Here is a 7190-nt window from a genome sequence, read left to right on the forward strand (position 1 = left end):
AGGGCAAGGGAGCTGGGTCTGCCCAGGGCAGGCCTTATCACTGCCTGCAACTACCTGATAGGAGGTGAAAAGAAGAGTAACCAAGCTCTTTGCAGGAGTTCACACTGAAAGAAAGAGGCAGCAAACACAATTTCTGAGTCTTAAAATCCTTTGACCTTTCAGTGATGCTCTATAGGTTTCCTGCTGGTGATAGAAGACACAGATATTTTTCCTGCTTGATTAGATTTTTGGACAGTTGTGTTTGGGTTACAAGGTCATAGTGCAGAGGTCTGTGTTCTCTACCACTGAAGACCCTGCTCCTTCTCTCTACCTCATTATCAACTTTTATTTTCCAACTCTTATCAATTTTTCTACCCCTAGCTTGTCCCATCTATCACTAAATATTATTCCTTTTCTTCTTTATCATTTAATTTCTCTCTCTCTCTCTCACTCTCTCTCTTTCTTTAAGGTTTCATCCACTTCATTTTCTGCATCTCACTCTTTTTGATTCTTCTTGGTATCGGCAGTAGAAAACAATGCCTTTTCTTGACATCCCCTGCTCATATAAATCATACATCTGTATCTACTCAGTTGCATGGATATAGTCAACGGTAGAAGAAGGAAATAATTATCCACTTGAAACAGGTTTTTCAGGCAGTTCTAAGCACAGCTTATCAAGTAGTTATATAATTATAGTATATACTTACAGATAGGGACTCAGTTAAGGTTGTAAATTTGAAAAAAAAAAATTTACTTTAGGTCATTGCTGTTCAGAAAACTATTATATTATTTTTATTTCTATTTTTAAACACAAAAGAAAGTAAAAAACCTAAACTCCTACCAGGAATACTTATGTATGGGCCATTAAGTCAAACTTACGAATCTATCAGGTCAAACAAAAAGAAAGTAAAATGCAGAACTAGAGGGAAAAAAGGATTACCAATCAAACCCTTAGATTGCCTTCATTTTGAGAGCCCATTTAGCTGTGTGCTGCTGTCCCCATCACTGTGAAGAAACACAGACATCTGTTTTGCACCCTGCCTGAGTTCCTGCTTAGTTAATGGTAATTGGGATGTGTAAAAGCGGTGCATGCATGAATAAGCAGGTAGATCTCACAACAGCAGGTATGCAAATCCAGGAGGCAGCTGGTCCTGGCTGCAACTCCACTCTCTTAGGATCCAGTTTGCTGCAATCCAGGGAAAACAGTAAAGCACTGTCTGTAGAGACAGCGCAATCAGGACAGGAAATCAGGTCACCAGTGTCCCCTTCTAGCCCTGCCACTGAGCTGCATGATCACAAAGAGACTCTGTCTTCTGCTCTTGCTCCCCCAAATCTCTCCCTTCATCGGATCCAGGCTGTGTCAGGTCAGGGATTACCTCTCTGCAGAGATCTCTATAGTGCCCACCACAGCGGTCAGCTTAAAGACTGTATAAAATGGAGACGGAAATAGCAAGCAATTAAATCTAAATTCTCCAGTTGATACTGCTTAAAACCAGTTGGGCTTCCAGAGAAGTGATTCTCTATAGTAAATAGTGGCAAATGGGTTGTAGCAAAAATAAAAACAAAGAAGAAAAAAAAAAAAAAAAGGAAAAAAAAAGAAAAAAAGAGGAAAACGTTGATTTCCCTGACATTGACCTGCCCTGTCAGGCTGGGACGCGCATTCATCAGTCTCTCGGCTCTTATCTGACATTCTGTGATGAGTTGAAAGCAAAGTAACACAGATGGATGGCGTTCTCTTTTGAAGAACAAAATGTACCGGGAACTGAATTTTCAAGTACATTCAGCGTGAAGTTAACTCTTAGATTGAAGGAGCATCTTTTAAAGGAGAGGGAGGAAAAAAAAATCCCCAGGGTCTCAGAAGGGCTATTGGGGCTTCCCTACTGATGTGCATCCAAAGTAAGCTAACATTTACATAGTCCCTGCTGCTTCCAGTGTACTCCAGACAATGGCTAATCAATACTCATTACACAGCTTTCAAAAGACCGAGTATTCTGGGGTGGTGAGCCGCATCCTCCCAAATAAAACCCAGAGCCTGAGGCTATTTGGCCAGACACCTCCATCCTTGGAGTTTTCCTGAGATCGGACTGGCTGTCCTCCTCCAAGGAACCTACCAAGCCTTATATTCTTTCAGAGGAAAACCTCAATCTGTAGAAATATCATTTGCTAATGGCACAGGAAGGAATTTCATCCAGGGGATTTTTAATTAGTGAACTCAGACTACTTGAGGAATCAAATCTGAGACGAGAATGAAATGAGGCACTGGCTCACACACCTGGAATTCATCATTATGATCCAGCAGAAGAATCAGCAAGTTACATGGAATTTTAAAGAATCATGAGGAATACAATAGCCCTGTTTCAAATACTCAGCTATATTCCTACTGAATCCTTAGACTCCCTATTTATTTTCGGGTCAAATAGTAAATATTAAGAACATATTTTATGTATCCTAGGGTTGTGTGTTTGATTATGCTTGCACATGCTCATGGTGCCAGTAACACCCTGATTTTTTTTTCAAGGCTTCCTCTTTCAACCCAAAGATAGCTCTCTTGACCAGAGAGTTAATTTTTTGGGCGTTTTCAGCAAAACAAAAATATAAATAATATTTAATAAGTGGATCCATGGCTGCCACAGTCTTTTCTCGGGTTTACTTGGCATCAAAATTCTTCAAGTGTCCTGCAGCAAGAAGGTCCTTTCAATAATAAATTCAAACCTATAGAAGAAGCCAATCTTAATAGCTAGTGGGCCATCAGACTGTATTCTTTAAAATTTTCCATTAGGACTTTCTCTAATTTAAAATAAACTCTAATAAAAGATGTCTCAATGTATTTATTTCTAGTGTTATATAAAGACAACTCAAATTCAGCAATAAAATACTTTTTGGACACAAATAGTTTAGTTATTTTTTTCTAGTGTACATCTTCAGAGTGACTCTCAGAGCTGCTTTTGCTCCAAGATCTTCCACCTGGCAAAATGTGCATGTAGGTGTCTGGCCAGGGGCACAAGCACTGAGGGGAAAAGATCAAAGGCCTATAAATGTGTCAAACTTTCAAATGTAAATCACCTTCCATAACGCTGCTGAGAACAAATCCTTCATTATCACCATTCTGTGAAAGGCTTAAATTAGCCTGAATTAGCTGAAAAGAACAAGAAAAAGAAAGCCATCTATCTTCCTGTGAGTTTTATTACCTTTAGATTTATTTGGCTAATGGTTTGATAGCCCACTAATCCGAATATCTGCATAACAGATTCTTCAAATTATCCATAAATAAAATATGTGATCACGAAATGTTGCTATTAAAGTGAGATCTGTGACAATAGATTAATAAAAGAGCACTTACAATAAACCACTCCTTTTCATTGCCAAACTATGAGCTACTGTGATTGATATAATAGCAATTATCAACTGGCTTCTCAACTTGAATCTCATTTAGGGGAATTTTTTAATGTGCACTTCCTAAACTGTGTGTTCTCCAGATAGATGCTGTACCCATCTTTACTTTTGGCTGTCATTCTGCAAACATAATTACTTTCCTAAGAGGTACTCTGTCTTGGGGTTTTTTTATGGATAGTTTCAGTGATGTAATAGAATATTTGAACAATCTAATTGACTAGAAGAGCAAGAGTTATAAACCCCAGAGTTTATAAATCGCAATATACTTTATAAGAGAAAATCCTAGCACTGTATTTTCTTAAATGATCATCTGCAGAGAGGCTTTGTTAAGGGAACTTTATTTGGAACTTGAAAGAGGATAGGCTGCTTTCAGAAAGCTCTTGATTGGGTTGGACAAGGTAGTGTCTGAGGGGAGCTGGCTGGGGACCCTGAGCTCTGTAGGTGTTTTCAGAAGGTGTCCTCGTGTGGGTCTGGTGAGACTTCCCAGAAATCTGTGCTGGTAACTTCTATCCTCCACCATCGGCACTTTGTACCTCACTGGCTCTTCTGTTGGTCAGATTTTTAATATATTCCCCCTCTGACACATTCATCCTGCCACAGTCACTTACATGGGTTATATTCTAAGTTATAACAGCAGTTAATCACAGATACAAACTCAGGTCTTTTCCCCAGGGTGAGTAACAAGGTTGTAAGATTTCCATACAAGAGGGCTGTACAAGGTCATATGGACACCCACATGGATTGTGACATATGAATGCAAGACTCACAAGCTGAGAGCAAAATGAATCTGTTTATTGCAGAGTTAAGACAGTACTTATATTAGTGTGAGAATCTCTGTTCAGTCCTTCACATGCAACCCGGTTGCAGGCCTGTAATAAATCCGTCGGCCTGACAGTTTGTGAGTTTCCTCAAGGTTTGCAGGCTTCGAAGAAATGGGATGCCTTTCCTGTTCTTAGATAGTGTGTAATCTACTTTCTTCTGTGCTGCCCAGGAATTTTCTGCAGTGTCAGGCTTGTTTCTTTCTCACAATGGTTGAGGACCCTACAGCTTTGAAATCTCCCTGTTCACTGACATCTCAACGCAGTTCCAAGTCTTTGGCTTCTGTGGTGAGAGTAGCCTGGCCATTGTAAGACACTAATGACTGTTGATAGCATTTTTTTCTGAATCTGTAACTTATGGCTTCCCAGCACAAACTGTTTGGTTTTGTAATAGAAAAGAAAAAAAATCCCACACTTAAATTGCTGTTATCTTACAAGGTAGATATGTTATGACAAAGAAGTTTTTGCAAGATACACACCACTATTATTTGAAGAAATATAATATTCTTGATGGATTTGTTCAGTTCTCTGTAAAAATTCAAACATTTTCAATGCCAGAGCCACATGCCCATTTTACAGTTATATTCTTCAGCTTATCATCGTTGGGAGAGGAACATTCTGTCTGTAAGACCTCAGTGGTGAGCTGTAGATAACAGAACAAGCAAAGAATTAGTGGCCTTTTAAAAAATTTTTATTAAATATGCTAGGTTGTTATACAGAAATCAATGGATTATTACAAAATAGTTTTCAGTCCACTTTCCAAACCACTAACACCAGAGATTACGTGGAAGGTTCTGGAGTAGAAGGTTCTGGATAAAGGTTTGTTTGGTAAATAGAAACTTGGCCTTTGAAGCTGAAAAAGTCCACCACCAACCCCAAATAGAAAATGCCACTGTTCATTCTGCTTGCTTTCATTATTATTTCTCAGAATCTCTGCGTCAAACCACGATAACCTCTTATCTATGTGATTATTGTAGTTTTTTCTTCTGGTATTGCTAAAACGAATATTCTTAAACAGAATAGCAGAACAACATATTCTATGAGTTTTACCATTACCATACCAAAAGCCATAACAGGTAGCAACTGACTGTAATACTGGGGGAAAATAATAATATGCCATCAACTGAAAACAGTATTTCTTTACAAATAACAAACAAAAATCATGAGGCTACAATTTTTCCTAAATATCTTTCTTGCAAATTCTAAGCAATCTGCAAGAAGATTAGGGATTTTTAGGAATGGAAACGAAGGGACATCCTCTTTGATGATGGCATTTCAGTAGACACCAGAACAAAGGTGTATTTCTGCTTGGAGATGTGTGAGCACAAACCCATCACCTTCCCTTGGACTTGATAGGAAGGACACCTACAAATCTCACACATCTCATGATAAATAATAAATACAGAAACCATGCTGTAAAAGCTCGTATTTTTCAGGTTAAAAGGCAATAGAAAAGCAGGAGTAGATGTTGGGCTGTGCATGCTGCACTAAAAATTGTTGTAGGAGCCATACACAGGGAGGACAACAGTTTGGCTGGGTTTGTACAAAGGCAGAGCTGCTGATCTGCATGCCTTAGGCTTTCCCAGGGAGTTGTACCAAATCTGGCAACACAAGTGCTCGGGAATTCAGGATTCATATATGCCCTATGCCACCCCACTGTAGTATTTCCTGCTCTTCTGCTGTATTTCCTAAACTTCTCTGCAATATCAGCATCACCTTTCTCAGTTTTTTGAGAAGGCAACACTTTTACATACTCACGTACCCCTCCTGCACCCACCGTATTGTTTGGTGTGACTGACAGCCAAAGACAACCCACATCACAGCTCAGGGAAGCCCATGTGAGCTGGCTGCCCAGCAGACTGTTAGCAGAGCCACTGGCAATTTCTTTCCATCAGGAAGGCATGGCACTAATTAGCAGAAATCAGACTATATTCCACATTTCTAACTGGCAGGTCTGATTTGGCAAAGAAGCCATTCAATAATTAGAAAAACTAGCAGTACATTAGTCTGGAGATATAGTCCTATACAGCCCCTATACCTATACAGTAGGTATGCATGTGGCTGTCACTCTTGAAGCCCTTTGTTCCATTAAACCCCAGGTTTTGGGGATTCTGAGACCAAGTTCAGGGCTCTTTCCCACACAGATGTAGATCAAGCAGCAAATTTAACTCTGTAGTGCAGAAGGTTCAAAGAAAATGTTTACAGCTCATTGCAGTGGGCTGAGAGACAAAGAGGCTTAAAGGCTAAAGCTGCTCTGGGACCTGGCATTTCTGCTGGACTAGAAGACAGCCTGAACTCATCCTCAAACGGGGCCAAAAATTTCATGTTCTTGCAGCAGATAAAACTGGGACTGTTTCTAGGGTTGGGCTTATCCTGTCTGTCTGTTATTATGTGGTGTCACTGCCAGGCCAACACTGGGACGTTGGGATGGGGGAAGAAGCCAGCATGTAAGAGTTCATCTAGTTTGCCCAGGAAATTATCCAAACCAGACCACACTCACAGTTCCTTCTACCATGTGCCAAAGAACACCCAAAATTTACCACAGATCCAACCTTTGTTAAAAATATTTGGTGGGACAGCTAACTGGGCTTCAAGCTTGGCTGCAGAGGTGCTCTAGCAGAGCAAATTGCATTTTAAAATAAGATATTAAAATAACAAATACTAATGTAGATTTACTTCTACACTATGTTAGCATTAAAAATATTCCTGATTAACAACTTCTCCTTAATTGATTTTTATTCAGGCAGGTAATGAAAATCAAATATCCATTAGGTATTTTAGTAGGGGTAGCTGTTTTTAATGAACAAGATTTTCAAAGGTAGGTCCCTTTCTTCAGTTATGCTCAGTCTCTGAGGTGACAAAACCTCTGAACTTGGTCAAGGGAAATTGGGGCAGGGGTGGAGACAAGGCTTGGGTTTAAAGAGCTTTTAAAGTTTCATATGTGGATTAATCTTAAATTCAGTACTGATAGTAGCTACAGTGCAGGATTCATGAGCAGAA

This window comes from Corvus hawaiiensis, chromosome 3 (genome assembly GCF_020740725.1).
Source record: "Corvus hawaiiensis isolate bCorHaw1 chromosome 3, bCorHaw1.pri.cur, whole genome shotgun sequence".
NCBI classification, from domain to species: Eukaryota; Metazoa; Chordata; class Aves; order Passeriformes; family Corvidae; genus Corvus; species Corvus hawaiiensis.